Below are 25,993 nucleotides of genomic sequence, written 5' to 3'. Positions count from 1 at the left end.
TGAAATGTAGGAGGATGCTGTCCCCTGAGCTGTCAGGGGATGCCATAAATGAAAGAGGCCCATGGGCAGTGACATCCGGTCAGGAAGGGGACAACTGAAGTCCATGACCATAGAGGGAGCCAAAAGAATGCAGACAGGAGTGTTCTGAGGGGGTTGCAGGGATGTGGTGACCTGGGGAAGCAGGCAGCTCCAAAGGGGAGTGATAGACCGCCTCTGCTCCCCCAGGTGGCGCACACCGTCCCTTGCCACCCCACAGAGGCCCCGACATCACCATCCACCCAAAGGAGATCCAGACGTTCTTCATTCACTTTCAAGAGCAGTGAGCCCTTGGCAGATTCTGTGGGCCCCAGACACGGAAAAGCAGCCTGGAGAGATGAGGGCAACAGCTGCCCATCTGGTGGGCTAAGGGCAGGAAATGGATGGAATTGGGGTGTTCTGATTTCTTAAATAAAAATTGCATAAGGACCTGTTTCTTGCCCTGCCCACTGGAACCTGCCCTCTCTCTCCTCTCCTCCCATGGATGGTAGCTTCACACAAGCTCATACTTCCTCCTTCTTTTGCAAAAGTCAAAGATAGAAGATTCTCTTAAAGACAGAGGGGATACCCACATTGATACCAAAATGCATCTGCCTGCAGGTCCTGCCAGATATCACCAGGCTCCAGGCTTAACAGTGGCCCTTCTGTGTGCTGCGTGCCTTCACAGGCTCATCTCAGACTGGTGACAGCCCTGCAGCAGGGAGGCTGTACACACCATTCAGGGCAGGGAGCTGCAGCCCGGAACCTGGTGTTTGAAGCCAAACTGAGTCTAACTCCAGATTCCCCCTGTGCCCCAGGGGCACACCTGCCGAGCAGGAGGGCCTCCCAGTGCAAGGCACTGAGTGATGAAAGGAAAAACCCACAGCAGGTGAAACAGGGGACATCCAATATAAGAACTATTAACAAGAAAAGGGTAACTTCTACTCTGAGGTGTGCCCGCAGGATTGAAACCTTCACCCACGAGGAACTATTTCATGTGTATTCACAGTGATCAAAAGTGGACACAACCCAAGTGTCGGTACCTGGATGCACAAAGCATGCTGTATCCTCAGAATGGACTATTACTCTGCCATAGAAAAGGATGTAGAACATCCCAAAGATTACACTTAGTCAAGGAAGGCAGCGCTTCCCCAGTGGTCAGTGGTAGAGAATCTACCTGCCAATGCAGGAGATGCAGATTCGATCCCTGGGCCAGGAAGATCCCCTGCAGAAGGGAATGGCAGCCCACGCCAGTATTTTTGCCTGGAGAATCCCATGGACAGTGTCGCAAAGAGTCGGACATGATGTCACACCTAAACAACAACAACAAACAAAGGCAGATACAGATGCCACATAGTGTACTTTCCCATTTACATAAAATGTCTAGAATAGACAAATCCACACAGGTTGAAGATAGATTTGTACTTGCCAGGGGCTGTGGGAGGAGAGAATGCTGTGACTGCTCACTGTCCCGTCACCACTCCGTGCACCCCAGCCTGAGACACACATCTGCTGTACAGGCAGGGAATGGGTGCTGAAGCATAGGGGTTTAGAAGAGAAGGAGAGGGCTGGGGTTGGCTGCGTGGAAACAGCCTCAAGGGGTTGGAGTGTGTTATTGTCACAATTAGGGTTGTTCATGGAAAAAGCCTAAGCCTGCCCTAGTAGATAAGCACCATTGTTAAATGCTGCATAAAGGGAGGAGGGGGCCCACCATAGCAGCCTCTTTCTCCCCACGCTCACAGATACTCTCAGCAAACAGGGCACCACCTCAGTGGACTCTCACAGTGTAAACACCAGCTGCTGCCTAGGCAGGCTCTGGGCACAGGCATTGGTGGGTTGTCCACATGCAGAAGCAGGGTTGAAACCATAGCTGAGCCCCAGGGGCCCCAGTTCTTAAGAAACTGGGTTGAAATCTCTCCCTGTGGCTAGGGATGTACACCACTGCTGCTGGCTTTGTAAACTCAGGGTGTGTGAGACATCTGAGTAGACATGGGTGCTACTATGGCTGGGATGGATCCAGTCTTGGTATCCATGGGCTTTTGGGTGCGTGTACATGGAGGCAAGGCTGGGCTGCCTCCATAGCTCCCATGGCCGGTCCAGGTGCACAAGAACTGTGGACCTGGGACCTGAATTCTGTGGATCTGCACTGGTGCTTTTGCGAAAACAATGCTTGAGGGACACCGGGGCTGATTGCCGACATTCTCTTGGCTGAGGCAGGGCCAAGGGCAGTGCCAACAGTACATTTTGTGATCCTGCACACCGGGTGACAGGTAACACCACAAAGTGTGTTCCCCAGTGGGCAGCTCTGAATATTCAGTGGCTCCTCTCCTAAGTCATGTCCAACTCTGCAACCCCATGGCCGGCAGCACATCAGGCTGCCCTGTCCATCACCATCTCCCAGAGCTTGCTCAAACTCATGTCCATTGCGCTGATGATGCCATCCAACCATCCCATCCTCTGGTTTCCCCGTCTCCTCCTGCCCTCAATCTTTCCCAGCATCAGGGTCTTTTCCAATGAGTCAGCTTTTTGCATCAGGTGGCCCACGTTTTGGAACTTCAGCATCAGTCCTTCCAACAAATACTCAGGGTTGATTTCCTTTAGGGTTGACTAGTTTGATCTCCTTGCAGTCCAAGGGACTCTCAAAAGCCTTTTCCAGCACCACAATTAGAAAGCATCAATTCTTTGGTGCTCAGTCTTCTTTATGGTCCAACTCTCACATCCAGGAGCACTCCAATTCTGCCTACCTCATGCCACAACCCAGAAATAGATCTGGGAACCTCTATTCCATCATCTAGGAAGCAGATCCTACCCTTGACAGGACTGTGACAACCACAGAGCAAAGAGGAGCCCCCAGTCAACATCCAAGGCAGACTCTGGTCATCACGACACCAGTCACAGCTTCTATCACGGGGATAACGGCTAAGACACACTGAGGAAAGAGGCAGCAGGCATCCACACTAGAAACAGCCCTTGCACCAAAAACATTAAACCCACACAGGCCACACAGGGGCACTCCTACAGAAAAAAACAGGACCACAGGGGACAGTTGTTTCTCTTAAATTCCCAGAGTAAGAAACACAAGTAAAATGAAGAAGCAGAGGGACTATTTCCAGTTAAAAGACCAAGAGAACCCCCCTCACCAAAAGAACAATAAAACAGACTGCTTCTGTTTGATAGACACCAAGTTCAAAAAGGAGATAAAGAAAATTCATTACTGAAGGAATTCAAATAGGCTATCAGTAGAAATGAAGATTACTATAAAAAGGAATTAGAAACTTTAAAGAGGAGCCAAGAAAACTTAAAAAACTCATTTGCCTAGATGAAAACTGTGCTAAAGGCAATGATTAGCAGATTGAATAATGCCGAAGAGCAAATAAGTGATCTAGAAGATAAAACAATGGAAATCACCGAATAAGAACAGTAGACAGACAGTCAAAAAAAAAAAAAAGAAAGCAATATAAGAGACCTATGGGATACTACAAAGCGTGCCAATCTACACATAAATGGGATTCCAGAGAGAGAGAAGGAAAAGTGGATCAAAAATATATTTGAAGAAATTATGGCTGAAAACTTCCCAAACCTAAAGAAGAAAACAGCTATCCAGGCACAGGAAGCATGTGTGTGTACCCAGTTTCTCAGTGGTGTCCGACTCTTTGTGACCCCATGGACTGTGGCCCACCAGGCTCCTCTGTCCATGGAATTTTCTAGGCAAGAATACTGGAATGGGTTGCCATTTCCTACTTCAGGGGATCTTCCCAACCCAGGGATCGAACCTGTGTGTCCTGCACTGCAGGCAGGTTCTTTACCACTGTGCCACCTGTGAAGCCTCCACACTACATTTGATCCTAGCCAAAAGGCCAGGAAATCATATACTTGTCAACACATGTGCACCCAATACAGGAGCACCCAAATACATAAAACAAATATTAACAGACATAAAGGGAGCAATTGATGGGAGTACAATAATAGTAGGAGACTTTTATACCCCACCCACATCAATGGACGGATCTTCTAGACAGAAAATCAGTAAGGCAACAGAGATCCTAAATGATACAACAGAACAGTTAGACCTAAATATTTTCCAGACATTACATTTAAAAATCTCCAGAATACACTTTCTTTTGAAGTGCACATGCTCTAGGATTGACCATGATATCCAATAAGATAACTGTATTTTTATTTAGTTTAGCCCTGTCTTGTTACTATAAAAAGAATTTGCAAAAACTTACAAAAATACACAAATGGGAAAAAGCTAAATAGATATGCAAATTTGAGTGAAGAGGAAGTAAGGATAGGAAAATAAAACAAAGCTAACTGAAAGGTTAGTACATTAAAAAATCCAACTCATAAATTATGCAATTTTTGAAAGTCGAACCACAGGTATGTCACTAAACTTTCTGGTAGCTGAAAAGGAGGAAAAACATTATTGGTTACAGGATCCACAGAGAAGATGAGTTTAAAATAAATCAGCTGCCCAAGAGATACTGTATTTCCTAGTAATAACAACTTAGAGAAATTTCTTTTTTTTAATATAAATTTATTTATTTTAATTCGAGGCTAATTACTTTACAATATTGTATTGGTTTTGCCATAAATCAACATGAATCCGCCACGAGTGTACACGTGTTCCCCATCCTGAACCCCCCTCCCTCTTCCCTCCCCATACCATCCCTCTGGGTCATCCCAGTACACCAGCCCCAAGCATCCTGTATCCTACATTGAACCTGGACTGGTGATTCGTTTCTTATATGATATTATACATGTTTCAATGCCATTCTCCCAAATCATCCCACCCTCTCCCTCTCCCACAGAGTCCAAAAGACTGTTCTATACATCTGTGTTTCTTTTGCTGTCTCGCATACAGGGTTATCGTTACCATCTTTCTAAATTCCATACATATGCGTTAGTATACTGTACTGGTGTTTTTCTTTCTGGCTTACTTCATTCTGTATAATCGGCTCCAGTTTCATCCACCTCATTAGAACTGATTCAAATGTATTCTTTTTAACAGCTGAGTAATACCCCATTGTGTATATGTACCACAGCTTTCTTATCCATTCATCTGCTGATGGACCTCTAGGTTGCTTCCATGTCCTGGCTATTATAAACAATGCTGTGATGAACATTGGGGTACACATGTCTCTTTCAATTCTGGTTTCCTTAGTGTGTGTGCCCAGTGGTGGGATTGCTGGGTCATAGTTCAGTTCAGTTCATTTCAGTCACTCAGTCGTGTCCAACTCTTTGTGACCCCATGAATCACAGCACACTAGGCCTCCCTGTCCATCACCATCTCCCGGAGTTCACTCAGACTCACATCCATCGAGTCCGTGATGCCATCCAACCATCTCATCCTCGGTCGTCCCCTTCTCCTCCTGCCTCCAATCCCTCCCAGCATCAGAGTCTTTTCCAATGAGTCAACTCTTCTCATGAGGTGTCCAAAGTACTGGAGTTTCAGCTTTAGCATCATTCCTTCCAAAGAAATCCCAGGGCTGATCTCCTTCAGAATGCACTGGTTGGATCCCCTTGCAGTCCAAGGGACTCTCAAGAGTCTTCTCCAACACACAGTTCAAAAGCATCAATTCTTCGGCACTCAGCCTTCGTCACAGTCCAACTCTCACATTCATACATGACCACAGGAAAAACCATAGCCTTGACTAGATGGACCTTAGTTGGCAAAGTAATGTCTCTGGTTTTGAATATACTATCTAGGTTGATCATAACTTTTCTTCCAAGGAGTAAGCGTCTTTTAATTTCATGGCTAGGCAGTTCTATTTCCAGTTTTTTAAGGAATCTCCATACTGTTCTCCATAGTGGCTGTACTAGTTTGCATTCCCACCAACAGTGTAAGAGGGTTCCCTTTTCTCCACACCCTCTCCAGCATTTATTGCTTGTAGACTTTTGGATATTGCCGTGAAATGGTACCTCATTGTGGTTTTGATTTGCATTTCTTTATGGAGCAACATAAGGGAGACCGCAGGAGATTATGTCCTTCACAGCATTATCTATGAATACAATTAATATAATAGTGAGTGTCATCTCAGATAACTATTCCGTGTAACTTAAATGTATTCAGTAAAAGTTATTCTATGAAGGTCAAATGGTCCAGTTAAAGTTCGTAAGATATATATGGTCTTATTTGGAAGGAGAGTAAAAGTAGAACACTTGGGGGGGGAGAAAAGAACTATTTACCCACTGCTAAGACTTAGCAGAGAATTCAAGTTGATATTCTTAAGATCAAATCTAACAACTTGAAGAGATTTGGTGTTACTAAAGACAGATCGTATGCCTTGATCATCAATTAAATGGTAGAAGATAGGTTTACCCCCATTGAAGAAAGTTAAGAGCCTAACTAAGTCCATAGCTGATCACCTGACCATCCTACCTTTATAAGAGGTAGACTGAGGATTTACAAGGAAAAACAATGATTTAACATAAGAAATCTTGTAATTGAATAATTGGCTTTCCTGATGGCTCATTGGTAAAGAATCTGCCTGCCAATGCTGGAGAAGTGGTTTCAATCCCTGGGTCAGGAAGATCCCCTGGAGAAGGAAATGGCCACCCCATCCAATATTCTTGCCTGGGAAATCGCATGGACAGAGGAGCCTAGTCCATGGTGTTGAAAAAGAATAGAACATGACTTAGCAACTAAACAATAAATATTCTGTTGCTCTTCTCCATTTATTTCCAGTTTGTACTCTTTAAGAAGCCTTTTGATTAGAGGCTGAACTGAAACAATACGTTTCCAAAGTATGAGGTGTTTCCTTTCTTCTTTCTTTACTCTGACATTGATTGCTCTCCTGTTATAGGTCAAGCACTTATAGTGGGAACACAGTGTTGAAGAAGTCATTATTATTGCACTAAAAGCCCTGACAGATAGACATATGTAAACGGCAGTTCCAATAGAGTTTACCATACTGTAGGAGTAAACCAAAAGATTGACTAGTTTTCTGTGAGCCAACCATACTCACAGAAAACTAGTCAATCTAATCACACTAGGACCACAGCCTTGGTGGTCCTCAATGAAAACAAGCCATGCCTGCGGGGCAACCCAAGACAGGTGGGTCTTGGTGGAGAGGTCTGACAGAATGTGGTCCACTGGAGAAGGGAATGGCAAGCCACTTCTGTATTCTTGCCTTGAGACCCCATGAACAGTATGAAAAGGCAAAATGATAGGATACCAAAAAAGGAACTCCCCAGGTCATTAGGTGCCCAATATGCTACTGGAGATCAGTGGAGAAATAACTCCAGAAAGAATGAAGGGATGGAGCCAAAGCAAAAACAATACCCAGTTGTGGATGTGACTGGTGATAGAAGCAAGATCTGATGCTGTAAAGAGCAATATTGCATAGGAACCTGGAATGTCAGGTCCATGAATCAAGGCAAATTGGAAGTGGTCAAACAAGAGATGGCAAGGGTGAACGTCAACATTCTAGGAATCAGTGAACTAAAATGGACTGGAATGGGTGAATTTAACTCAGATGACCATTATATCTACTACTGTGGGCAAGAATCCCTCAGAAGAAATGGAGTAGCCATCATGGTCAACAAAAGACTCCGAAATGCAGTACTTGGATGCAATCTCAAAAACGACAGAATGATCTCTGTTCGTCTCCAAGGCAAACCATTCAATATCACAGTGATCCAAGTCTATGCCCCAACCAGTAATGATGAAGACACTGAAGTTGAATGGTTTTATGAAGACCTATAAGACCTTTTAGAACTAACAAACACCCAAAAAAGATGTCCTTTTCATGATAGGGGACTGGAAAGCAAAAGCAGGAAGTCAAGAAACACCTGTAGTAACACGCAAATTTGGCCTTGGAATGCGGAATGAAGCAGGGCAAAGACTAATAGAGGTCTGCCAAGGCTATGGTTTTTCCTGTGGTCATGTATGGATGTGAGAGTTGGACCGTGAAGAAGGCTGAGCGCCGAAGAATTGATGCTTTTGAATTGTGGTGTTGGAGAAGACTCTTGAGAGTCCCTTGGACTGCAAGGAGATCCAACCAGTCCATTCTGAAGGAGATCAACCCTGGGATTTCTTTGAAAGGAATGATACTAAAGCTGAAATTCTAGTACTTTGGCCACCTCATGAGAAGAGTTGACTCATTGGAAAAAACTCTGATGCTGGGAGGGATTGGAGGCAGGAGGAGAAGGGGACGACCGAGGATGAGATGGTTGGATGGCATCACGGACTCGATAGACGTGAGTCTGAGTGAACTCTGGGAGATGGTGATGGACAGGGAGGCCTGGCGTGCTGTGATTCATGGGGTCGCAAAGATCAGACACGACTGAGCAACTGAACTGAACTGAACTGAAGAAAATGCACTGGTCATAGCAAACACCCTCTTCCAACAACATAAGAGAAGACTCTACACATGGACATCACCAGATGGTCAACACTGAAATCAGATTGATTATATTCTTTGCAGCCAAAGATGGAGAAGCTCTATACAGTCAACAAAAACAAGACCAGGAGCTGACTGTGGCTCAGATCATGAACTCCTTATTACCAAATTCAGACTCAAATTGAAGAAAGTAGGGAAAACCACTACACTATTCGGGTATGACCTAAATCAAATCCCTTATGATTATACAGTGGAAGTGATAAATAGCTTTAAGGGCCTAGATCTGATAGATAAAGTGCCTGATGAACTATGGAATGAGGTTCGTGACATTGTACAGGAGACAGGGATCAAGACCATCCCCATGGAAAAGAAATGCAAAAAAACAAAATGGCTGTCTGGGGAGGCCTTACTAATAGCTGTGAAAAGAAGAGAGGCGAAAAACAAAGGAGAAAAGGAAAGATATAAGCACCTGAATGCAGAGTTCCAAAGAATAGCAAGAAGAGATAAGAAAGCCTTCTTCAGCAATCAATGCAAAGAAATAGAGGAAAACAACAGAATGGGAAAGACTAGAGATCTCTTCAAGAAAATTAGAGATACCAAGGGAAAATTTCATGCAAAGATGGGCTCGATAAAGGACAGAAATGGTCTGGACCTGAAGAGGTGGCAAGAATACACAGAAGAACTGTACAAAAAAGATCTTCACGACCCAGATAATCATGATGATGTGATCACTAATCTAGAGCCAGACATCTTGGAATGTGAAGTCAAGTGGGCCTTGGAAAGCATCACTATGAACAAAGCTAGTGGAGGTGATGGAATTCCAGTTGAGCTATTTCAAATCCTGAAAGATGATGCTGTGAAAGTGCTGCACTCAATACGCCAGCAAATTTGGAAAACTCAGCAATGGCCACAGGACTGGAAAAGGTCAGTTTTCATTCCAATCCCAACGAAAGGCAATGCCAAAGAATGCTCAAACTACCTCACAATTGCACTCCAGCCTTCAGCAATACAGGAACTGTGAACTCCCTGATGTTCAAGCTGGTTTTAAAAAAGGCAAAGGAACCAGAGATCAAATTGCCAACATCCGCTGGATCATGGAAAAAGCAAGAGAGTTCCAGAAACACATCTATGTCTGCTTTATTGACTATGCCAAAGCCTTTGACTGTGTGGATCACAATAAGCTGTGGAAAATTCTGAAAGAGATGGGAATACCAGACCACCTGACCTGCCTCTTGAGAAATCTGTATGCAGGTCAGGAAGCAACAGTTAGAACTGGACATGGAACAACAGACTGGTTCCAAATAGGAAAAGGAGTGCATCAAGGCTGTATATTGTCACCCTGCTTATTTAACTTCTATGCAGAGTACATCATGAGAAACGCTGGACTGGAAGAAACACAAGCTGGAATCAAGATTGCCGGGAGAAATATCAATAACCTCAGATATGCAGCTGACACCACCCTTATGGCAGAAAGTGAAGAGGAACTAAAAAGCCTCTTGATGAAAGTGAAAGAGGAGAGTGAAAAAGTTGGCTTATAGCTCAACATTCAGAAAACGAAGATCATCCGGGCATCCGGTCCCATCACTTCATGGGAGATAGATGGGGAAACAGTGGAAACAGTCAGACTTTATTTTTGGGGGCTCCAAAATCACTGCAGATGGTGATTGCAGCCATGAAATTAAAAGACACTCCTTGGAAGAAAAGTTATGATCAACCTAGATAGCATATTCAAAAGCAGAGACGTTACTTTGCCAACTAAGGTCCATCTAGTCAAGGCTATGGTTTTTCCTGAGGTCATGTATGGATGTGAGAGTTGGACTGTGAAGAAGACTGAGTGCCGAAGAATTGATGCTTTTGAACTGTGGTGTTGGAGAAGACTCTTGAGAGTCCCTTGGACTGCAAGGAGATCCAACCAGTCCATTCTGAAGGAGATCAGCCCTGGGATTTCTTTGGAAGGAATGATGCTAAAGCTGAGACTCCAGTACTTTGGCCACCTCATGCAAAGAGTTGACTCCTTGGAAAAGACTCTGATGCTGTGAGGGATTGGGGGCAGGAGGAGAAGGGGATGATAGAGGATGAGATGGCTGGATGGCATCACCCACTCGATGGACGCGAGTCTGAGGAAACCCTGGGAGATGGTGACGGACAGGGAGGCCTGGCGTGCTGCGATTCATGGGGTCGCAAAGAGTCGGACACGACTGAGCGACTGAACTGAACTGAACTGAAACCAAAAGAACACTGAGCTTTCCTTGAAAATGAAATTCAGAGAATACTGCACAGAAGAAGTGATGACTAAGAGGAATTCGGAAACTCACAGATGAAAGTTTGCTGCGTAAAGAGAAGGAGGAACTGTGCTTCAAATACAGAGAACAGCCCACGAAAACGCGAAAGTGAGATATGGTCTTCGAGTACAGAACAGAACAGAGCTTATTAAAAGGCACCAACTTATGCACATATGGACACAAAAATAGAAATATACAGATTTCTCTCTTAATACGATTTCTCAAACATCCCATTAGAATCCTAATCTCCTTTTCTTTTTTATTTTATAAAAGTCAGTTTATTTTCCCTTTCTGTGTTTCATAGTTTTTCTTTTGGTCAGTATTGAGCAGTTAACTGATTGGAAATCTGCTTGATTAAATAACATTAACAAGTTTATAAATACACATTTGAGAGTATTAAAGCAAAAAGTCGAAAATTTTTCCCTAACTCCATGTAAATTAAGCAACCATAAAATTTCACATTTTTCACCTGCTCACTTCCATATTTAAAATATATATAAGGATAACCTTAAAATATTGATAATTAGTATAGAATTCACAGCCTTGAAGACATATATTCTACAGACTTCTAAAGAATAGATACCACTCAGGCCCTAGTAATCCACCGTGATTCAACGTCACATACTTAATGCATAGAGGGCCAAAAGGTCTTTCCTTTTTCTCTGATTTTAGTCTTCTGCTGAGGTAATGCAAGGAACCCAGTTATGACCGAGATCGAGCCTCTGAAAATAGGGCTAAGCTTACTGGCTTCCTGCTGCTGCTGCTGCTAAGTTGCTTCCTAGTGGATCCTAAAAAGTTCCCAGAGAACAAGCCTGGGGTTGAGTACTTCCAGTATAAATTGCACACTGGAACATCCACAACTGAGGTATCTCATGGTCCTTGAAAGGAAGACAAAAGACTTCCAGGCATTGAAGGTAATTCTGAATGAAGACAGAGGAGAAGATCCGGCGATCACTGGAAGATATTTCTGCTTCTGGAGCTGAAGGACTTCAGAGCAGACACAGAGTAATGGAGCCACGCAGCACGTAGTGTGATTTTTCCCACCAGAGCTTAACTAAGGGATTCTCTGTCCAAGACAGGCTTACACTGGACCCAGCTGGAGCACTGGACCAGGATTTGATGCTTCAGAGATGAGCTGCTGTCTGTAAACTCATGACTGAAGCAAAATGCAACATTCCTTTCTATTCACGGAGCGTGTCGTTGCTACCAACCAGGCACGACTGCTTCTCGGTCACTCGGCTTTCCAGGCTGGAGAACAGGGGTCAAGGTCTAAAAAAGCATTTATGGTTAAATGGATGACCCTCCACAGGCCCACAGAGTTGCCGGCAGATTCATAGGCCTGACATTGAGTACAGTCATGAAACAAGGAGATGAATAGAAATCATTAACAATAATTTCTGCAGTGCAGAAAAAACAACCCAGCCTTCGCTCTGGTCAGCATCTCCAGGGGGCTGACCCTGCTGAAAGAGGCTCGGCAGTCTGAGGTTACGTTGGAGTTCTTAAGACAAACCAAAAACAGGGCGAATTAAATAATAGTCCTGATGTGTCTCCTGTTATTCTTGTATTTTTTGTGGGCACCAGTCACTCACTCAAAATGCGAGCTTGTTGTCTTTGCATAAGACAGCATATTTCCCTCACTATTAATGGTGAAATAAACAGAATTCTGCAAATTGTCATACTAATGAAAAAGTAGAACACCCACATCTATCTTAGGTTGTCCTGGATCAAAGACACTAAATACTGGTCCATGGCAGCTCCAATGCTCCCGGTTCCATCAAACATCCCAGTGACTATCGCCAAAGCCTCATTGCTCGCTTGGATCAGCTCCTGACGACCAAGGTTCACAGAAATAGTGAAGCTAATCATATTAGATGCAAAGTCAAGCAGGCCTTAGGAAGCATCACTACAAACAAAGCTAGTAGAGGTGACGGAATTCCAGTTGAGCTATTTCAAATCCTGAAAGATGATGCTGCGAAAGTGCTGCACTCAATATGCCAGCAAATTTGGAAAACTCAGCAGTGGCCACAGGACTGGAAAACGTCAGCTTTCATTCCAATGCCAAAGAAAGGCAATGCCAAAGAATGCTCAAACTACCACACAATTGCACTCATCTCACATGCTAGTAAAGCAATGCTCAAAATTCTCCAAGCCAGGCTTCAACAGTATGAGAACTGTGAACTTTCAGATGTTCAAGCTGGATTTAGAAAAGGCAGAGGAACCAGAGATCAAATTGCCTGCATCTGCCAGATCATCAAAAAAGCAAGAGAGTTAGAAAAACATCTCCTTCTGCTTTCTTGACTATGCCAAAGCCTTTGACTGTGTGGATCACAATAAACTGTGGAAAATTCTGAAAGAGATGGGAATACCAGACCACATGACCTTTCTTCTGAGGAATCTGTATGCAGGTCAGGAAGCAACAGTTAGAACTGGACACGGAACAACAGATTGATTCCAAATTGGGAAAGGAGTACGTCAAGACTGTATTTCGTCACCCTGCTTATTTAACTTCTATGCAGAGTACATCATGAGAAATGCTGGGCTGGAGGAAGCACAAGCTGGAATCAAGATTGCTGGGAGAATTACCAATAACCTCAGATATGCAGATGACAGAACCCTTATGGCAGAAAGCGAAGAAGAACTAAAGAGCCACTTGATGAAAGTGAAAGAGGAGAGTGAAAAAGTTGGCTTAAAGCTCAACATTCATAAAACTAAAATCATGGCATCTGGTCCCATTACTTCATGGCAAATATATGGGGAGACAGTGGAAACAGTGGCTGACTTTATTTTGGGGGGCTCCAAAATCACTGCAGATGGTGATTGCAGCCATGAAATTAAAAGACGCTTGCTCCTTGGAAGAAAAGTTATGACCAACCTAGACAGAATATTCAAAAGCAGAGACATTACTTTGCCAACAAAGGTCCGTCTAGTCAAGGCTATGGTTTTTCCAGTGGTCATGTATGGATGTGAGAGTTGGACTGTGAAGAAGGCTGAGTGCCGAAGAATTGATGCTTTTGGACTATGGTTTTGGAGAAGACTCTTGAGAGTCCCTTGGACTGCAAGGAGACCCAACCAGTCTATCCTAAAGGAGATTGGTCCTGGGTGTTCATTGGAAGGACTGATCCTGAAGCTGAAACTCCAATACTTTGGCCACCTGATGCAAAGAACTGACTCATTAGAAAATACCCTGATGCTGGGAAAGATTGAAGGCAGGAGGAGAAGCGGACGACAGAAGATGAGATGGTTGGATGGCATCACTGACTCAGTGAACATGAGCTTGAGTGAACTCCGGGAGTTGGTGATGGACAGGGAGGCCTGGAGTGCTGCAGTCCATGGGATCGCAAAGAGTCGGACACAACCGAGCAACTTAACTGAACTGAACTGAATCATATTAGAAGGTCCACCAATAAAAAATCCTGTGACAAGTGTATTGAAGGACTTATCATTTGAAGAAGGATTGTATCCACAGAGGGACCGAAAGAACAGAAGTAGACTGAGAGCTAACATCGGTGCTCTTTTCTGTAACACATTGGAGATGAAGCCTTGCAGCATTCCATCTATAATTCCTCCAACATCTTATCAAATGGCCAGCTGGTCAGCTTTGGCCTCCTTCCATTTGAAGTTGATACGCAAATAAAAGGGCAATCAGAAGGAGTAATTCACTAACTTCAAGGGCTTCCCTGGTAGCTCAGCTGGTAAGGAATCTGCCTGCAATGCAGAAAACCCCAGTTTGATTCCTGGGTTAGGAAGATCTCCTGGAGAAGGGATAGGCTACCCACTCCAATATTCTTAGGCTTCCCTTGTGGCTCAGCTGGTAAAGAATCTGCTGGCAATGTGAGAGACCTGGGTTCAATCCCTGGGTTGGGAGGATCCCCTGGAGAAGGGAACAGCTATCCACTCCAGTATTCTGGCCTGCAGAATTAGTCCACGGGGTCCCACAGAGTCAGACATGACTGAGCGACTTTTACTTTGAAGCACCCATAGGCCAGTGAATACACTATAACTCCGGGAAGGCAACAAGCCTGGTAGTAGCTTATTGCCTTGACTTGGGTCACAGTATTGCCTTCTTGGATTGAACAATTAGGCTCAGCTTCTTCTTCATTTTCAGCACCATTAATTCATGACCCATGTGAGCCTTCTTCAAAATTTTCTTCTGTCTCGATACCTGGGAGACCGATTTCTTCCCGTGACACCAGGAGTCCAAAGAACACGATGGTCCCACTGGCAAACTGCATAGCCAGCATCACCAGGAAGGCGCTCATAACCATACTGCAGAACGGAAGGAGCTAGACATGCTCCCAAAGTATTGCCCACTGACGCACCAGCACTCCAGAGACCAAAAACAACTCCAGCTTTCCCAAACCAGTTGCTGGTAACAAAAACCACGCAGGGCCAGCTGGTGGATGGCAGCAGGCCATTCAACAATCCCCAGACTGCAGCACAGCCCCTGGTGGAAATGCAGCCGTTCCGTGAGAGTGCCAAAGATGAACACCACTAATGCAGAAAAGCACGTGCCACAAGATAGAACCCATGGCAAATTCAGCCGATCAGCGAGATACCGCTGATGAGAAGGCCCATGGCACAGGAGACGAGGAAAATGGTGTCCAGTGTTCCAAGTACTTTCTCTGCACTGGGAAACACACGGTTGCTGCTCCAGATCTCCACAGGCAGTTCAACGGACTTGTTAAAAGCACCTGGGGTCCACTGCTTACGGAAGAAGGTGAGCAGGGACGCGACCACGTGGTGATGGCTGAACTGGGAGAGCAGAGTTCCCCTCTGAAAAATATTTGGCCAGGCTGTGTGCCTCCTGATCTTCCTTCTCACCGTGACTTTAAAGTCTGGATAATGGATGGTTTATATTATTTCTTCTTTTGCCGCTTGTGCAGAGATCTGCAGCAGTAATCACGCTCTGGCCAGCGCTCTGCTTGCTCCACTGGGTCAGCCTTGCCCACAACCCCTCCGCTCCTGCCTGCCACCTTACCTGGGCCGTCATGGCCAGGGTTTCCCCTAATTTCCTTTATTCTTAGTCATCATATAGCATGTGCTAGGCACCAGGCAGAATTCTAAGATGGCCCCAGAAAACTTTACCTTCAGATACCCCATGGACTGTGGTCTGCCAGGCTTCTTTGTCCATGGGGATTCTCCAGGCAAGAATACTGAAGTGGATTGCCATGCCCTCCTCCAGGGGATCTTCCTGACTCAAGGATCGAACCCAGGTCTCCCGCATTGCAGGTGGATTCTCGACTATCTGAGCCACCAGGGAAGCCCAAGAGTACTGGAGTGGGTAGCCTGTCCCTTCTCCAGGGGATCTTCCGGACCCAGGAATCAAACCAGGGTCTCCTGCATTGCAGGCAGATTCTTTAAGCCCAGAAATAAACAAATTTCTCTCTTAAAACAATTTCTCAAATGTCCCCATCTTAATCTCCTTTGTTCTTAGTCATTATGTAGCATGAATTCTAAGATGGCCCCGGTGAACCTTACCTTTGGATCCTCACAGCCTTGTGCAGTCCTCTCCCCTTGACTGAACCAGATCCAGTGGCCTGCTTTCGACACAGAGCCTACAGCAAAAGTGAGGGGTAGGGACATCCCTGGTGGTCCAGTGGCTAAGGCTCTGAGCTCCCCATGCAGGGGGCCTGGGTTCAATCCCTGATTGTGGAACTAGATCTCACAAGCCGCAACAAAAATTTGTATTAGGAACCATGCAAGTAAAGCACTGGCCTAAGATTTGGTAAAGAGCAAAGTTTTATTCCACTGTAATAGCCTACAGTGGGAAAAAGAAAAAACTGAACAGCTCTGGGTCCTCAAAATCAAGTTTTTTCCAAGTAAGTCATCTGATCGTGGTGACTGGGGGCCTCTGCCCATGACAGTTCCCAGCCTGGCCTCTCCATCACCCTCCTGCAGTGACTTAGCAGGGCGGTTGCCGCGCAGGCACCCAGCCCTCCGTCTGTAGGGCTCCACCCAGAGCTACAGTGTTACATGGGTAACACGTGTAACGTGTGTTACATGCATTGCAGTGGTGATACATATGTGTCACTCACCTTTTCTTTGGGCCACTGGGGGGAAAAGTGCTATAAGCATCAGAAGTGGTCACTGTATGTTGTACAAACATCTTTGAAAAAGTGAAAGCCATTCAGTTGTGTCTGACTCTTTGCGACCCCATGGACTGTAGCCTGCCAGGCTCTGTCCATGGAATTCTCCAGGCCAGAACACTGGAGTGTGTTGCCATGCCCTTCCCAACCCAGGGATCGAACCCAGGTCTCCCGAATTGCAGGCAGATTCTTTACCGTCTGAGCCACCAGGCATTGGTCTACAAACATCTGTGGATATATGTGAAATAAAAGTAATATAATGCTTCTGCTTAAAAACGCCAAAGAGAAGATAGAAGATCCCACATGCCACAAGTAAGACCCAGAATGGTCAAATAAATAAATATTTAAAAATAAACATTTTTTTAAAGAAAAGAACTAAAACAAAAAAGTGATGGGTATATCACTTCTGAGATGAGCTTATAAGAGACTGTGACTTCCATCTTGCTCACTCTTTCTTGCTTGTGCTCTGAATGGAAACCAACTGCCAGTGTGTGAACTGCCCTCTAGAGAGGCCTGCATGGCAAGGAACTGAGGGTGATCTCCAGCCAACAGCTAACGAGGAGCTGAGGCCTTCACACAATGATGTGTGATGGACTGAAAACTACCAACCCCGACATGAGTGAGCCCGAAACAGACCCTCCCCTGGTGGAGACTTGAGATGAATGAACGTGTTTACTGCAGCCATGAGAACCCCCAAAAGACAGGGCCCAGCTAAGTCAGGGCGAGGTTCATGACCCATAGAAATTTTTAGATAATAGCTACTTTGTTGTAAATCACTACATTTTGGGGTGATGTGTCACTCAGCAGTAGATAACTAATACACTCAGAGGTTTAAAATTTCTGCTTCCTAAACCCATCCCTTCAAATAATTAAAAATTACATCTGTCTTTAATTATTTTCTGTGGCAACAACAAAATAAACATACTGTATAGGATGGGAGAGGTCAGGGAAGAAAGTAGAAGAGAAGTTTAAGGGAAAATGGGGGACTATATTGAGGTGGAGACCTTCCCAGGTTACCCTAGTGGTAAAGAATCTGCCTGCAATGCAGAGACATAAAGAGATGTGGGTTTGATCCCTGGGTTGGGAAGACCCCCTGGAGGAGGGCATGGCAACCCACTCCAGTACTTTTGCCTGAAAAATGCCGTGAACAGAGGAACCTGGTGGGCTTCAGTCCATGGGGTCACAAAGAGTCAGACACAACCAAAGTGACTTAGTGAGTGTGTGCACACGCACACCCCCCCACACACACACGTATTGAAGTGGAAGTCAGTAATCTCACCTCCAAGGGAGTCAACATAAGATATAAAATAACCCAAAGAAGCCAAAGAAGGAAGAAGAAAAATAGAGTTTTGAACCAAAGGAATGTAGGCATATTAGGAACAAACCCTCCCCAACTTGTTAGGGGCTTAAAGTTTATTTTGAGGAAGGGCTGAATGAGCAATCCTTGCCAGATATCAGCCACAATTTCACAAGGCATAAACTTCGATTTTACAGACTGGGGACTAGGAAATCATGATGCAGAGGCAAGTTGATGGCTCAAGGGAACTCGGTGCTTTTTTAGTGGAGCAGAAAAGTTCCTTAAAATTTAGTGCCTCAGTTCTGCCAACCCACAAGATCTTTTACTGCAGCAGACAATGTCATTTATTTCTAGAACTTTTGGAGACCATACAGAGCATGTAGTATGCCTACACAGTCTGTCTAGTTGTGATCCTTTTCTATTTCTTGAAGAAGTGAAGTGAAGTTGGTCAGTTGTGTCTGACTCTTGGCGACCCCTTGGAGTGTAGCCTACCAGGCTCCTCCATCCATGGAATTTTCTAGACAAGAGTACTGGAGTGGGTTGCCATTCCCTTCTATTTCTTATTAGTTGTCTTATCAGTAATGTAGGTAATGTTTCTTAAATAAAATAAATACAGAGGTTCAGAGAAGTGACGAGTTCAGTAGAGCCAAATCATATTCAAATCAAGAATTCAATTTTGTCATGCACACTCTCTGTATTTGGGGCTTCCCAGGTGGACAGAAACGTGGGTTCTTTTTGGTTAGTGAAAAAAAAAATCTTAATTCCTTAATTTGAAAATTTCTGTCCAAGGTTAACCCATCCTCCTCTGCTCTGAATTCCAGATTCTTCTGGCTTCTCTGGGATGATAACAGAAAGCAATATTGCCACCTGCTGGGGATTATAGAAATTACAGAGCTGAACTACCCAGCGTTCTTGAACTTCAGAATTTGAAACGTTTTGAAAATTTTTGTTCTTAAAGAAATGTCAATAAACCCCAGCTGCATTTAATGATAATTCTTATCTTTCAGGTCATAAAGCTATTAAATTACAACTCTTAGACTTGAACTCTGCAAAGCCTGCAGTTTAAGAATTCCTCTGGGTAATTTACATCTTTACTCTGTGGTGCCTGCTAAATCGATTCAGTCATGTCCGTCTCTTTGCAACCTAATGGACTGTAATCCACCAGGCTACTCTGTCCTTGGGATTCTCCAGACAAGAATATTGGCTGCTGCTGCTGCTAAGTCTCTCCAGTCGTGTCCAACTCTGTGCAACCCCATAGACGGCAGCCCACCAGGCTCTTCCATCCCTGGGATTCTCCAGGCAAGAACACTGGAGTGGGCTGCCATTTTCCTTCTCCAATGCATGAAAGTGAAATGGTGGTGGTGAAGTCGCTCAGTCGTGTCGGACTCTTTGCGACCCCGTGGACTGTAGCCTACTAGGCTCCTCCGTCCATGGGATTCTCCAGGCAAGAATACTGGAGTGGGTTGCCATTTCCTTCTCCAGGGCATCTTCCCGACCTAGGGATCGAACCCAGGTCTCCCGCATTGGAGGCAGACGCTTTAACCTCTGAGCCACCAGGGAAGCCCCAAATGAAAGTGAAAAGTGAAAGTGAAGTCGCTCAGTCCTGTCTGACTCTTCGCGACCCTATGGACTGCAGCCTACCAGGCTCCTCCATCCATGGGATTTTCTAGGCAAGAGTACTGAGTAGGTAGCCATTTCCTTCTCCAGGGGATCTTCCCAACCCAGAGATCAAACCTGGGTTTGATTGGTAGGCAGGTTCTTTACCACTAGCGCCACCTGGGAAGCCCTTGGTGCCATTAAATTACCAACATTAAATCAAGCAATTATAGCCTAGTTGAACGTCTATTGCAATAGAGGGAGGTTAAAAAGATACATATGATTCTCCATTCAGACTGGTTGGAAGAATACATGTAGTTAAATTAGAAGGCATCTTCTCACGGGGGAAATTTTTTCATTGCTGTTCTGGATAATGGATGAATTTAGAGTGGATAATCAATCTAACTTGATAAATAGCAAATGATATTTGCATAAAGTTGTTCATTGCTTCATTTCAAATAGTGAAAGGAAAGAAAAAGAAAGCTATAATAAGTTGAAACTGTAAAACATAAAAAAATATGCTAAGTGAGAAAATTAAAAATCACTGTAATTGCAACTATGCATGCAAGTGATGGCCAGGAGGTTAAGCTATATATTCGCTGATGGAACTCTTCATATTTAAATCATGTTAGGGTGAACGTCTAGATCATATTTACATCTTCTCTATGGTTGCCCTGCTCTGTATCAGATTCTGAACTGCATGCACCTAGTTTTGGCCAAGGTCCAGAACATCCTGTCTCACTCTCTTATATAGGACCTTCCTTTTGCTTCTGACCTTATGTGGACCAGATTTCAAATTGTCATAATCCTTCAGACTTGCTGGGTGCCCCTTTACCCCTCTCCTTAATATTTGAGAAGTCAGGAAGGTATGATCCACTCCCAGAAAAAAAAAAATAACATTATCCCTTCAAGTACACATACAATTTCTAAAGGACAGTGAAAACAGTTCTTTACTTTGCCTTTCAAGACATTTATCAACCCATATGGAATCTAATTCCCATGGGCACAAGGGTATCTCTTCCTTCCGGTCTCCCATCTCTGTCTTCCACTTTCCTCTCTCCTTCTATTTCCTCCATGATTTAGTCCTTTTTCATTCCTTGGGGTCATTTGACTTCTTCAAGATGCCCCCTTAGTGAAGCTAAAACAGAGAAAAGTGGACAGAGTAATTCACATCCTTAGAGTCCTGAATAAGGCAGGATAAAGGACAGTGTATTCTTAGGTACATCCTCAGAGTGGAACTTCTAAATGACAAACAAAACTTTCTCTTACTAATACGGTCACCATTTCAAAGCACAGTGAAGTCTGTCCTTTCTCTACCTATGTAAACTCCCAATTTATTGCCATAGCTTGGTATTGACTGTGAGGGGAAAGGCCAGATGAAGGTACGGAAACATCCACCCCAGGAAGGAGATGAGACAGCTTTGAAGTTCTATTTGGGTTGGGGGTGGATGTGGTTCCAACAACAACGTCCCAGACAGACCTCCTGCACCCTCCCTTCTGCTAGTTCCCCTTTTTCCCCATGGGGGACTTCCAGACAATCTGCTAGACGTGCAACTTGGAAAGAATGACTTGTGTGACATAAAAGAATGGTAAAGGTCTCTTTCATGTCAGTTACACAATAAGGTTTCAAACCAAACACTATATTTGTATTCAGTTGCTTAAAATAATAGTCATGATCTGTGCCAAAAAGGGAAAGCCAGGCTGTTTTGTGTGTCTGATCACAAGACCTACAGTCTGTAGAGGTTTCTCCTGTTGTAATCTCTCCCATCTGTTGTATTGTGGTGCAAGGACAGAGGAAATCATTCATGGGCTTAAGTCAGGTTTATTTTGATGACAATTCAGATGCTCAGAGAAAGCCAACTAGAGCAAAACTCAGAGATACTGTATTCTGACTGACCTTGGGATAGGCAGTTTACCAAAAAGCCAAAATACTTTTACAATTTTTCTGATGACTTATTATGTCTTAACTAGTCACCATCCGGGAGTTGACGAGAGCTAAATGCTCCAGTAACTCAAATGTTGGGCCCATTTATTTGTTAGCAGAGGAAGCAGACAAGTCTGTGTGACTGACATAAGAATTCAACTCATCATATTAAATAGGGTTGGAATTTGGTTAGTGTTTTATTTCTAAAATAAGACCTGTGCCTAGAACCCAAGAGTGCCCCAAAGTTTTCAGAATTAACTATTATATTAAAGCAGTATTCTCAATGCTGGCTACATGTGTGTGCTATGTTTATTCACTCAGTCCTGTCTGACTCTTTGTGACCCCATGGACTGTAGCCTGTCAGGCTCCTCCATCCACAGGATTCTCCAGGCAAGAATACTGGAGTCAGTTGCCATTTCCTTCTCCAGGGGCTCTTCCTAACCCTGGGATCTATCCTGCGTCTCCTGCATTGCAGGCAGACTTTTTACCATCTGAGCCACTAGGGAAGCCCATTGGGATTATCTAGGACTTTTTGAAAATACCATTGCTGAAGCTCTAATCCCAGACCAATTAAACCAGATTCTCTGGGATGGACCCTGTGGGCAAAGACTTAAAAAAAATTCCTCAGGTGATGTGTCAAGGCTGAGAACCAGTTCCATTAGTCAGTTTACAATGGAACAGAAGCAAGTTTGCAGCCTCACCTCATTTTCATTATATTCATTTATAAGAGCCAAATTTGCAAATTGCACTTGAATAATCAATATTTCAACTTAAAATTATGACCAATAATTTTAGTCTTTGATGTAAAAATTTGCCAAATGGTAACTAGTTGTTTCATGAACCAGTGATATAATTTCTATTTATCCTCAAAAAATAGTTGATAGACTGGGGCATTGTCTTCATTACCCATATTTGCAAAGGCTAAATACTCCATTCACTTTAATAAATTCAGTCTAAAAGTTAACTTAATCTAAATAATATTAAAGCCTACTGAGTATGCATAATAATATTCTGAGAGCACAGTTGGAGAACAGTTTTTCTTCAATTATTAAATGAAAGATAATTCAGTGTTTCTGGTGAGAACTCTACATAGTTTCTGAATATACACATATAATACATATATTCATGAGGATATAGATTAAGCTTCTTAAAGTGCTTAGTCTCTCAATCATGTCTGACTCTTTGTGAACGCATGAACTGTAGCCCACCAGGCTCCTCTGTCCATGGGGATTCTCCAGGCAAGAATACTAGGGTGGGTTGCCATATCCTCCTGCAGAGGATCTTCCCAACCCAGGGATCAAAACCAGGTCTCCCACTTTTCAGGCCTCCCAATTCTTTACTGTCTGAGCCACCAGGGAAGTCCAGGCTTCTTATAAGGAAACTCAAAAAATAAACTAGATTAAAGAAGAACTCCAGTACTCTTGCCTGGAGAATCCCATGGAGGGCGGAGCCTGGTAGGCTCTAGTCCATGGGGTCGCAAAGAGTCAGACACGACTAAACGACTTCACTTTCTTTCTTTCTTTCATGAAACAATCAAGGGTACCTTTGGGTACAAGGAAATTATCATGCTTCCCTGATAGCTTAGCTGGTAAAGAAACCACTTGCAATGCAGAAGACCCTGGTTCAGTTCTTGGGTCAGGAAGATCCCCTGGAGAAGGGATAGGTTACCCACTCCAGTATTCTTGGGCTTCCCTTGTGGCTCAGCTCGTAAAGAATCCGCCTGCAATGTGGGAGATCTGGGTTCGATCCCTGGGTTGGGAAGATCCCCAGGAGAAGGAAACAGCCACTCACTCCAGTATTCTGGCCTCGAAAATTCCATGGACTGTATAGTCCATGAGGTCACAAAGACTCCATGACTGAGCTACTTTCACTTTAAACTATTTCCAAAGTTGCCAGTTTCTAGCCAATAGGAAAGAGAAGTGAGAAGGAAAGCGACCAGGAGCATCACTTCTGTTCATATTCCATTGGCCAGAACTTAGCCACGTGGGCATGCCTTGCTGCAAGGAAGCCTGGGAAAAGGAGTCCCCCTCTGGGCAGCCATGTGCTCCTCTAAAATCCAAAGATTTTACTCCCTAATACAAAGAAGAGGAGAGTGAATACAATTCTCAATATGTACATCAACATGCAACCCAGAATCTAAATATACTTGAAATGCAAAAGAACTCTACGTTTAAATTTTTACTTTGAGAATATTCATTTTCATTATATTACCATAGAATATGAAAGTGAAATCACTCAGTCATGTCCAACTCTTTGCGACCCCATGGAATGTAGCCTATCAGGCTCCTCTGTCCATGGGATTTTCCAGGCAATAGTACTGGAGTGGATTGCCATTTCCTTCTCCAGGGGATCTTCCCAACCCAGGGATCGAACCCAGGTCTCCCGCATTGTAGACAGACGCTTAACCGTCTGAGCCACCAGGGAAGTCCTACCATAGAATATTAATATATTTCTATATTAACATTGAAGAAGTTTAAGATTTGTATTCATTTTATCAGAAAGATATTTTATGTTATACTATCTTTCCTTACCCATGCTTTAGCTATGATATGCAAGTGATGTATGGCAAGCAATGTGTATAATATGAATCATGTTGTATTCTCAGCTCTCCTCCTCAGCGCTGATGGGTTTTTCCAGAATGCAATAGTTCCGCAAAACAATATTCAGGCAGATCTGATGATTGTTGGTGTTATTTTCTTTATTTAATTTAATAGATTCCAGCTTCTTAGTTGCAGACACCAGTGAGAATATTGAAAGGTTGTCACTGAATCATGCAAAGACGCCGGGATTCTTGGCCCCCGGAGGAGAATTCAATCCAGGGCCAGAGACAAGGCTTGATCACTCAGAGCTTTTGTGTAATAAAGTTTTATTAAAGTATAAAGGAGATAGAGAAAGCTTCTGACATAGACATCAGAAGGGGGCAGAAAGAATACCCCCTGCTAGTCTTCAGCTGGATATTATATAGTCACTAGCAGTCTGTTAATAAAAGAAAGGAATGTCTTGAAACTCAGAACGGCACCAGGCCCCTCATCCATAAGATGCATTTTGGGATAATCTTGGCACCAAATGGTTCATCCTGGGCCGTAAAATGATTAACTTGAATCTTGAAGAAGGGCAGATCACCATACAAATAGTTTCGTTTACATAGATTGCTGCTGCTGCTGCTGCTGCTGCTCTTAAGTCGCTTCAGTCGTGTCCGACTCTGCGACCCCATAGACGGCAGCCCGCCAGGCTCCCCCATCCCTGGGATTCTCCAGGCAAGAATACTGGAGTGGGTTGCCATTTCCTTCTCCAATGCATGAAAGTGAATAGCGAACAATATCTGAGTATAACATACTGATTTGTCAAGTAGGTTCTGAGCCAAGAGGTAGAATTGACTTGAAGACAGATTTTGGGGTAAATGTATAGTACCTTAGCATGCTCTGCTCTGCTCTCTGCTAAGTCGCTTCAGTCGTGTCCAACTCTGTGCGACCCCATAGACGGCAGCCCACCAGGCTCCCCCGTCCCTGGGATCCTCCAGGCAAGAACACTGGAGTGCGTGGCCATTTCCTTCTCCATTGCACGAAAGTGAAAAGTGAAAGTGAAGTCGCTCAGTCATGTGAGACTCTTAGTGACCCCATGGACTGCAGCCCACCAGGCTCCTCGGTCCATGGGATTTCCCAGGCAAGAGTACTGGAGTGGGGTGCCATCGCCTTCTCCAGTACATTAGCATAGCTTAAGACAAACATTTCCATAAGAGAAATGCATTGGTTATCTCTAGGTTGAGAATAGTTAACTTCAGGTGAAACCAGGTGTCATTATGGCAACACAGTATTTTAAGAGAAACAGCCTTTTAAATTTGTATAGAGAAGGAAAAAAATATCGCTAGTTTGTTTCCTCCTGCTGCCTAAGAGAGATAAAAATGTCTGACACTTGCAGCCTATTTCCTCCTTTGGAGACCCCTGGCCTTTCTGCCTGTTAGCCTCTCAATATGATGAAAATTGTGGATCCTTCTGTCCGTCTCTTTGCCACCCCATGGACTGTGGCCTACCAGGCTCCTCTGACCATGGGATTCTCCAGGCAAGAGTACTGGAGTGAGTTGCCATGCCTTCCTCCAGGGGATGGTCCCAACCCAGGGATCAAACCCAGGTCTCCTGAATTGTACGCAGATTCTTTATCATCTGAGTCATCAGGGAAGTCCCTCTACTTAAACATACCAACAATTTAGCAGATAATTTTAGAGCGAATAGAGACACCTTCCCCCATGAAGCTCAGTTTCAGAGTGTCTTGATTTCCTCCCTGTCTTCCATAGAAACCTGGGAAATGAATCTACCACAAACGTTGAATTGAGAGCTAGTGATGCAATGAAGCAGAGCTGGTGGAGAATGATCTCTGGCAACAAGGACAGCTGGGATCAGCAGCACCAGTGTTATTATAGTACCAGTGTTACTGGCCGCATCCCGAGTCAT

At 44.2% G+C, this 25,993-nt stretch overlaps 1 pseudogene; it reads right to left on the bottom strand.

Moving 5' to 3' along the window:
- Window positions 1–12,223: 12,223 nt before the first annotated feature.
- LOC120861622 lies at window positions 12,224–25,993 on the bottom strand (annotated as a pseudogene).

The sequence above is a fragment of the Oryx dammah genome, unplaced genomic scaffold (genome assembly GCF_014754425.2).
Source record: "Oryx dammah isolate SB20612 unplaced genomic scaffold, SCBI_Odam_1.1 HiC_scaffold_3, whole genome shotgun sequence".
NCBI lineage: Eukaryota > Metazoa > Chordata > Mammalia > Artiodactyla > Bovidae > Oryx > Oryx dammah.
Note: the sequence above shows the minus strand (reverse complement) of the source record. Positions and strands in the feature narration are given on the sequence as shown.